Source organism: Mya arenaria, chromosome 8 (assembly GCF_026914265.1).
Source record: "Mya arenaria isolate MELC-2E11 chromosome 8, ASM2691426v1".
Lineage (NCBI taxonomy): Eukaryota > Metazoa > Mollusca > Bivalvia > Myida > Myidae > Mya > Mya arenaria.
In genome coordinates this window covers 1,738,410-1,749,019 of record NC_069129.1, presented here as the reverse complement: position 1 = coordinate 1,749,019, position 10,610 = coordinate 1,738,410, and the positions used below count along the sequence as shown (strand labels likewise).

The 10,610-nt window shown below is 34.7% G+C and overlaps 1 long non-coding RNA gene across 1 annotated transcript; it reads right to left on the bottom strand.

The window, feature by feature from the left end:
* Positions 1–7,098: 7,098 nt before the first annotated feature.
* LOC128242242 (uncharacterized) lies at positions 7,099–9,612 on the bottom strand. The gene is made up of 3 exons (XR_008262561.1): positions 9,477–9,612; positions 8,580–8,680; positions 7,099–7,775 (listed from the first exon to the last, which is right to left on the bottom strand). It is a non-coding gene; the product is annotated as an uncharacterized LOC128242242 (long non-coding RNA).
* Between the last annotated feature and the right edge of the window lie 998 nt (positions 9,613–10,610).

The following is a 10,610-nucleotide window of genomic DNA, read 5'->3' as shown; positions in this document are numbered from 1 at the left end:
CAAAGCTCTCATTTTATGGGCCGATTTTGGCGCTAATTGTTCCCAAGAGTTAAGTCATAAGGTTTAACTGCTAAATAAGATTACTACGCGATCTACTGGCAGTTGACTTAAACGTACCGCTTTTTGAGTATGTAAACCGTCCAAATACATCCGAGGTTGTTTTTGAAAAAAATGGCCGAGGAGTTCCGAATGATCCACGTTCAATCATGAGTGTCAATTGAGTAAGGCGATAAAATATTTAGCAAAGAGTAAAACTCAGTCGATTTTGTCTAGGCTGATTACAATCGTGCCTGTATCGTTACTCAGCCGATTTTGTCTAGGCTGATTACAATCATGCCTGTATCGTTACTCGGCCGATTTTGTCTAGGCTGATTACAATCGTGCCTGTATCGTTACTCAGTCGATTTTGTCTAGGCTGATTACAATCGTATCGTTACTCGGCCGATTTTGTCTAGGCTGATTACAATCGTGCCTGTATCGTTACACAGCCGATTTTGTCTAGGCTGATTACAATCGTGCCTGTATCGTTACACAGCTGATTTTGTCTAGGCTGATTACAATCGTGCCTGTATCGTTACACAGCCGATTTTGTCTAGGCTGATTACAATCGTGCCTGTATCGTTACACAGCCGATTTTGTCTAGGCTGATTACAATCGTGCCTGTATCGTTACACAGCCGATTTTGTCTAGGCTGATTACAATCATGCCTGTATCGTTACACAGCTGATTTTGTCTAGGCTGATTACAATCATGCCTGTATCGTTACACAGCTGATTTTGTCTAGGCTGATTACAATCATGCCTGTATCGTTACACAGCTGATTTTGTCTAGGCTGATTACAATCATGCCTGTATCGTTACACAGCTGATTTTATCTAGGCTGATTACAATCATGCCTGTATCGTTACACAGCTGATTTTATCTAGGCTGATTACAATCATGCCTGTATCGTTACACAGCTGATTTTATCTAGGCTGATTACAATCATGCCTGTATCGTTACACAGCTGATTTTATCTAGGCTGATTACAATCATGACTGTATCGTTACACAGCTGATTTTGTCTAGGCTGATTACAATCATGACTGTATCGTTACACAGCTGATTTTGTCTAGGCTGATTACAATCATGCCTGTATCGTTACACATTCTGTTGTATCGAATCAAAACAAGGTAATGTGCTGTCTGAACGGAGTTTGGAATATGTCCTGTGGAACGGAAATGATTTGAAGAATATTCACATTGTCATTTCGTGCCGATTGCGTCCATTTGCAACCAGATTTTACGGATGTAGTCTGTCAGCGTCGGTTATAGTTCTTGTCACTGATCCCTGTCCGATTGCATTCGAGAGGATCGGGACGCTGTGAGGACATATTCGGACATGTTCATCCAAAGAACTGCACACTAGTTTTGAAATAAATAAAACGTAGGTCAAGTGTTTATGCTTTATGATTATCAAGAATTCCTGGACCAAAACGTCACCATTGTCAACTCTTTAACATTTTCAAAAACAGCAAAACAGCGAAATTAAAATCGAAAATCACTCCTGCGTTGAAAAAAATGACGTACTCTCCGAGTGTCGCAAATTAGCTAATTATAAATGAAATAGGAATGAAATAAATAATCAGTTTTTTTTTGTCGCCGAACATGGTAACAATAAGTGATTTGGAATCAGGTCTACGCAATATATATATTTTTCTTTTCATTAAAGGGGCTGTACTCCGTATGATGAAATAGCGAGAGAAAAAGAAAAATTGTCGAAAACTGATATAAACTTGGTATCGATGTGTACAATGCATTGAAACTAACTAACTGAATTACCACATAGTTTACAATCAATTTATTTTAGGTATATAGCTGAAATATTCCAACTGTTGAGGGTAAGCCTTCGTAGCACAGTGAATACAACATTAAACTGCAATTTTGGCGACCCCGGTTCGAACCAGGTCTACGACTCGATTTTCGTTTTTACCTTTCGGTATTTTTTTTACAATTATGATACCAAAGAGTAAAACATTTTATTACATGATTGTCCTGAGATTCGTTTTTTTTTGTCCCAATCTGGTGTACAGTCCCTTTAATCATTGTGAATAATTAAGAAAAATCTGGAACATAAATCATTTTATTATGTTCGTCGGTGTATATTTAGTGTACATTTTATATTGTGTTAAAAACTTGTATTTCATGTATGATCTGATAAATTTAACCTTATGTTTCACGAACTTTTAAAACAGACAAACTGTCAATGTAAGGGTTGGAATACATCTCGGTGGTGTATGTGCGAATTTTAATGAAAGGTCAAATTTGCGTTTCATGGCAATTCAATCTTGAGCTTCAGGATGAAATGAATTTCAAACAAAAATAACCGCAAAATTTGATCCGTTCCTTACAGAATATACAAATGTAGGCAACATAAGCCGTATCAAAACACATAAGGGCAAAAGGCGCTTAATGTAGTGATAACTAAAATATGAAATAAGAATACATAACTGTGAACGATGTCAATTCCGGTAAAAATATTAATGTTCAGGATATAAATACGTATTTGGCAGTAACTTTTATGATTGGTCCATCCCATGACTTTAGGAACATTTTCTGTAAGTTAAAATATACCGGGAATACAACCAACCGTAATGCTCAACAGGATTATGACAGAATGGAAAGCTAAGACATTCATAAGACGAATGCGTATTTATAATTTTTTATTATCTTTCAGAATGCATTCTAATGCAAGTGGCTGCTACAGACCATGTTTACAAACTTTATTCTAGTTATCAATAAATTAGTTGGTTGAATGCCCAGGTGTTTTTTTTGTTGTAAATGGGCTTGTCGAAAAGTAATAACATTCACCGAGACTTAGTTTTCTTAAACATTTAAACATTGCTAACCCAATGAAATCATTTAAAAGTAGAGACTTGTTTCGGTTTATCGATAAAAACATAACGAAAGGAAAACATGGACAATCTCTTACTAAATTTTTTGATCTGCTCACTATTGACATCCATTTACTTAACAACATTTCATATCGATTGGAAATGCTTTTTATTTGATAGGAACGTAAACATGTTTTTCCTTGTTGGTCAAAGTTGGTATTTCTCGTTTTATCTCGTTTAGTCAATGAGTAATTAACGTGTTTTCATCTCGAATAAGTTGTTTTTGCACTTAATTGGGGTTCATTGGTGTATTCAAACATTGGAACAGTGCCCGGTATGCCATATCCTCACGATTGTCCGTGCTCGTGCACTTACCCGGGGTTTGCACGTACCGATAGTGTACTGTATTTAATTTTCATATTAATTCTCACCTGTCGTCAAATTAATTGCACCAATACATTAAACTCGTGTACTGACCGCTTCCTTGTGTTATGCCGCTTACTATTTAATTACATTTATCGTAAACATTTCCCATCCTGTTTTTGCTCACCTCACACGTACAGCTCATATCGTGCCATTATTGCCGCAAATGTCCGTTAAAACACACGCTTAAAAGAAAATGTTCTTTTTTTGCGAAACTTGGCATGAAGCTTATTGTATTGTTCAAATGATTTTACTTCAGGGAACGACGAAGCGACCAGAGTTTAAATTAGTTTCTGTACGTGGATATACAAGAAACGGTATATATTGATTTTGAATAAGAGTGTCACTTTAATAAAGATTTCGGAATGTGTGCCGTTCCTAAAGCGGCTTCCAACAGTTGGCTTCTGTAATTCAAACATTTTCATTAAGCACTTTTCTCGCGAGCGTAATTTAAACTTACGATATCATTAGTCGCTTAATTTAAAACCAATGCAAACAGAACATGTAAGGCTAATTTGCGGGGGTACTATGGTGAATTCGCCTCTTCAAAAGATTATTCCTGGTGAAACGTCAATTTGTGCGGTCTTAAAGACACAGTTATATGATGCTTCAGAATTTTGATATGCTAAGTACATTCGCAAACAGTAGTATACAAGGGGGGTGACGTAATTTTGTTTCATGCAAACATTAAGTGCGAAAAATGTTTCTTGACAAACAAAATGGCAGATTTAGAATGAAAAGTACCGATTATGGTACCAACTTTTGTCTGGTAAGTGGACTTTTTCTTTAAATTTTGAAAATGTATGCATCCAGTATGTAGCGAAAAATATATTCTTCGATCGACATCTTAGTTTGGTAACATAACTTTAAAGATAAAAAAGTTATTGAACAGATTGTGGCTAACGTGGCAATGTTTACAAATAGACGTGTTGATTTTATCCACAATTGTTCGTATTTTTCTCGGCAATATGGCATATCTGCTGTGACCCCAGTGCAACAATTGTGGATAAAATCAACATACTGGACGCATACATTTTTTTCAAAATTTAAAGAAAAAGTCCACTTACCAGACAAAAGCTGGTACCAGAATCGATACTTTTCATTGTCACTTAATGTTTGCATGAAACGAAATTAGGTCCTTCCCCTTGAGTATACATCCCTGCACAAATTTCCATAAATGTAAAGAGAAAGACCTACGGCCATGACTGTATTACGATATCTTAGTCGTAACCATACGGTGCTAACAGACGACAGTGATGTAGCAGGCAGCATTTAAATGATACATTTTCTTACAATTTTTTTATTGAAACACCAACAACGGGGCCATGCTTATAAGTCTTACGATGTTTATTAAAACTGGGCAAAGGCCTTCAATAATATTCAGCTGTCTAATATTTGACCATTAACCCACTTATCACCTAAACCATAACTGTTGTAATACAATCTTGAGTATAAACTCTTGGGCTATGTTCACAATATCAAGTTTCCTTCGAAATTTCTGTAGAAGAAATGTTTAGAACTTGAAGTCAATAAATCAGCACAGGATCTGCTTGAAACGCTCTTCTTTCAGCGCATAAACTAAGGGGCAATACTGCTGCTGACGTGTGGTTTACAATGAAAAACCAATCCACGATTATTGCGCTTAAGTAGACTGCGCTCAATTTGTGCGCTCAGTCAAGATTTCCGCAAATGATGCTTTTCATATCATGACAATAACGTTTTTCATAAATGATTTTTTTCCCGTGACAGAAACTATAAAAAGGAAACTGTACATTCAGAAAATAATAGCCACGATTACTAGCGAAGTTTAAAAATTGAAACTATATTTACAGCAGTACTTATTTTCAACGCGCTCCGGCATTTAATATTAAAATTATTTATTATAAATTTAACATTGTTTATAAAACTCCATTACACACCAACCATAAATCATTTCTGTTTAACCTGATTAATAATACCAAATTAAAACAGATAAAGGTGTGCCACAGACGTAACACTTGAATCGAAAATTCACACTCATAAAACAAAGCAAATGGTTCAAAGAACAAGAGCGGTAAGCTATATCCCCCGCCTCATGGGGGCATTTTTGTAACGAAAGCCAATCAATGGTAAGGGTAGTTTCTCAGGAACATAAGAAATGCGTAAAATTAAGAAAGGGCAATAACTCTTTCAAAAAAGGTCAAATTGCAAAAGCCTGACAATATGCGCTGCGTCACTATATAGTCATAAACGTAAGAGGAGTTGCGAAGAAACCAATTTTAAATGTAAAATAAAGAAAGGGCAATAACTCTTTCAAAAATGGTCGAATCGCGAAATCCGGACAATATGCACTGCGTCACTATATAGTCATCAATCTGTGAAAGTTTGGTAGAAATTGCATGAAAAACGTAAGAAGAGTTGCGAAGAAACCAATTTTAAATGTAAAAAAGGGCAATAACTCTTTCAAAAATGGCCGAATCGCGAAAGCCCGACAATATGCGCTGCATCACTACATAGTCATCAATCTGTGAAAGTTTGGTAGAAATCGCATGAAAAACGTTAGAGGAGATGCGAAGAAACCAATTTAAAATGTAAAATAAACAAAGGCCTATAACTCTTTCAAACATGGTCGAATCGCAAAAACCCGACAATTTGCGCTGCGTTACCATATAGTCATCAAACTGTAAAACTGTAGAAATCGCATGAAAAACGTAAGAGGAATTGCGAAGAAACCAATTTTAAATGTAAAATAAGCAAAGTGCAATAACTTTTTCAAAAATGGTCAAATCGCAAAAGTCAGACAATATGCGCTGCTTCACTTTATGATCGTCAATCTGTTTAAAGTTTGGTAGAAATCGCATAAAAACATAAGAGGAGTTGCGAAGAAACCAATTTTAAATGTAAAATAAGCAAAGGGCAATAACTCTTTCAAACATGGTCGAATCGCGAAAGCGGACAATATGCGGTGCTCCACTTTATGATCATCAATCTGTGAAAGTTTGGTAGAAATCGCATGAAAAACGTAAGAGGCAATTTAACGTCAACACCATCGATGCCTACGGAACACTATAAGGGCCATCGCTATCCCTCCGTCACTTTTTAAAAATGTCCACACAAATATATTTGTTTGCTTAAATGTCACTTTTTCAATTTGTGTAGTTCTTAAATTGGTAATATTCCAAACAGTTATAGGCTTATCTCTCGTTGAGTTTTTATGAAAAAGATTTATTTAAATAAATACATTAATTTTTAATTAATGTTAGAAAAGGAAGACTTGTTATTTTCTCTACATTTCAAGAAAGAATAATCTTAAAACCTTCGCCACTTTATGTATATAAACAGGAAATGACGTCTTGAACATATTACGAAATTAAAACGTCATATTACCGGGTATGACTTCACATTTAAAAAGAGAGCAAATTTCGCTAAAAGTTAATGTTGTACTTTTTTTCTGGAAATGCTCACATAATTAGTTATACTAATAAACAAAAACAAACTGCTCAGATCTATATATCTATATATTGTGTCTTAAATTATTCTGGGAACTACATTTCTGCGAAGGAATTGGAAGTGCTTTGTTCGGCTCGTCGTCAGAGCATTGACACAGGTTGGTCTTTTTGTTATTTATTTACAGAAAAAAAGCATGGGAAAACCTGAAACTCACCAGAACACAAAGGTGAACTTACAACCACATTAATTTACATGTACCCTTGACGAGTTGATAAAAAACTGTTTCTTTCATGCTTTTCGAAATAAAATATGGAGTTTTATCAGTGAAATAACAACAGTGAAAATATCAGTTTGATGTATTCACTGCAAACTAACGAATGAAAAAAAAAACAATTTTAAGAACTACTTTTAAAATATATTATAGTTAATTCCCCTTGGTCTAAACTAAGCTTTTGAACAAGGAAATGTTGCCAAAAATAAAATTGAAACTGAAAAAAAAATTGCCACTCGTAAAAATATATTATTCTATGACACTCGTGAAATAAAATACGATTTTTCACTGAAATCAACAAATATCCTCTGTGTATTGAATGGTAAATCGTTACAGATTCAGTACACGAACTGAGCTATAAATATTGATGTAGGACTTCGAGATCATGTACAATATGGGTTTCAAAGGTTGATGGCAGTCCTTACCGGATGCAAGTAAGATCGCGCACTTCAGTCACCGTTTTAGTAACTAATTGGTCATACTTCATACTAATCACCTCAAGTATTAACCTTTCATAAGCTTTAAGCGTTTAATAAGGATGCAGATCTTTGCTTCAAATTTATGTATCGTGTTTATTGTAACAACATTTAACAACTGAAAAAAAATACATGGTGTTCTATTATCGTCGACATTGGGCTGAACATTGAAGGAAAATCATGGAGCACTCCTCGAGACATTCTTTATGACGATCGCTCAGCTTGTAGTATTGGCCTGTACAGTTTACATCACACCTCAACACCTCGCCCGCTAGATCTTCACATGGGCAATTGGGCCCTTGGTCCCTGAAAATGGGGCGTAGAGAAAGGTGTTCGTGCCTTCTGATACTCATTGACAGTAGCGCACACAATTTCTTAAAGATGCACTCTCACAGATATACCATTTTTACAACTTTTTATTGTTTGTCTTGGAAAGAGCAATTTTTACGTAAATATCTGCAAACCAATAACAAAAGATTGCTGACAAAAAATCAGATCGCAGACTTGCATATTTCCGTTCCAAAATCAATGTTTTATGGCTTAAACCGTTAGTACGGTTTAAAAAAAATGCATAAAACATCATTTTTTTAACTTAAATATTTAAATCTGCGTTCTAAGTTTTTGTCAGCAGCCTTATATAACTGGTTTTCATGGATTTTCGCAAAAATTGTCTCGTTTCAACACAAAAAATAAAAAAGGTGTCAAAACCTTCAATCGGTGAGAGTGCAGTTTTAAATAGCATGGACATATTATCTACAGCATTCGTAATACAACTGGTGCTTTTACGTTTCTAACTTAATCCTTTTCTACAATTATTAAAGATTGCAGTTAAACCTAATGGGGATTAACCAGTTGTGTTAAAAATACATACGTTTAAACGTAAATGCAGTCGAGCCCCGTTGGCTCGAACTCGTTTGGCTCGAATAACTCGTTGGCTCGAATAACTCGTTGGCTCGAACTGGATGTAAAGGGCCGATTTCTTTACACTGAAAGGTAGCTTTCCTGCTTGGCTCGAATTTTCCGAGGCTCAATGTGTTTTCGCCGGTCCCTGGGATTCGAGCCAACGGGGTTCGACTGTAAATACCACCGTTACTGTGCTTCTAAACTTACGCGATGTCAACAGGAAAGCCATTTCTCTTCGGACGACAGTCAACCACCGTCAGAAAAAGTGAGAACAGCGCAATATAGGTGAGTTTTCCTGAATATTTGAACTGAAAAACAATATTTTGCTAATGGTTTAATCCAAAATAATTTCTTCTCACAATGTTTTTGTTAAACAGTATTTGTTTCGTTTCTATCTCATTATATTAAAACAGTATTTTTTCAATATAGGGCTGATCGCATGGGTAAAAAAAACTTATAAACAATAAGGTTCCGCAAAATTGTTGATTTATTTCATAAAGAACCGTTACCATGAAAAAACTATTTTGGCAAAATACCATTTTTCAGTTAACAACGTATGCGCTAGCTGCTTGATATAAATATTCTGTAATCAATTTTGACAGCTCACAGAGAGCAAGATTTTCAGATGTAAATACAGTTTCTGCTTAATATCATACTAATGGCCTTGGCAAAATCATCGCAGATAGTGGCTGCTAGTTATGTAGTATCTGATAATAATACCCCTAAACATAGATACAAACATATAACACATCCCTTGAATCGCATTATAAAATTAATAATTCTCAGAAGCTACATCGTTTGTGCTGTTATATTATGTCACTTAAATTATTTTAACTGTAATATTTATGTATCATTAATTGTTATTTATATTCATAATAACATACGTTTTATGTTGTGTAAGAACGAGAATATGTAAACGGGCAAGAACGCCGACCTTGTAAACAACAACAAAATAAAATATGTAAATTCTCAAAATTTCAAACGCTACAAAACATGATCATATTTGAGTAAATATATATATAAAGAAACTAAATCAATATAGCATAATGTTTGCAATATTTGTAGAGCACAATACTTAATCGAACAGAGGAAGTATGTACTCACCATTCCGAAAGCTTTGTCACAAAACCTTTAAGTGTTATTCGATTTATTCCGAGCTTGAACTATTAACGCAGCGGGCGTTGTGAAGTGCTTAATGAGCAAGCCACTCTGACGTACCCTGGATAATATAGCATTGGGTATAAACTGATTATATAAGTGTATTCAATTCTGCAAAGCTCCAGAGAGCGATTTACTGATACATGAGGAATACGCACGCAAATAATATACATAATTGATAAAATTATGTGCTTGTAAATAATTATGTGCTTGTAAATATTTCAATTATCCTCAGTTTCCAATTTGCCATAGGGTACCTTAGGCTATGCAGCAGTAAACAAATATAAATCAAATTCGATCAATTATTCATTTCATTCTGGAAGCAGTCATTGTACAAATATTGGCGCCCATTTTCTCTAGAGCGTACGGCAAATATTGGGCTGATTGTTCAGAACTTTAGTTTTCGTAACGACATCGAAGTTAACTATTAAAGGTGAAATAGTTGATGATATATAGGGGATATTATGATTCCTATAAACAGGAAATGACGTCTTGAACATATTACGAAATTAAAACGTCATATTACCGGGTATGACTTCACATTTAAAAAGAGAGCAAATTTCGCTAAAAGTTAATGTTGTACTTTTTTTCTGGAAATGCTCACATAATTAGTTATACTAATAAACAAAAACAAACTGCTCAGATCTATATATCTATATATTGTGTCTTAAATTATTCTGGGAACTACATTTCTGCGAAGGAATTGGAAGTGCTTTGTTCGGCTCGTCGTCAGAGCATTGACACAGGTTGGTCTTTTTGTTATTTATTTACAGAAAAAAAACATGGGAAAACCTGAAACTCACCAGAACACAAAGGTGAACTTACAACCACATTAATTTACATGTACCCTTGACGAGTTGATAAAAAACTGTTTCTTTCATGCTTTTCGAAATAAAATATGGAGTTTTATCAGTGAAATAACAACAGTGAAAATATCAGTTTGATGTATTCACTGCAAACTAACGAATGAAAAAAAAAACAATTTTAAGAACTACTTTTAAAATATATTATAGTTAATTCCCCTTGGTCTAAACTAAGCTTTTGAACAAGGAAATGTTGCCAAAAATAAAATTGAAACTG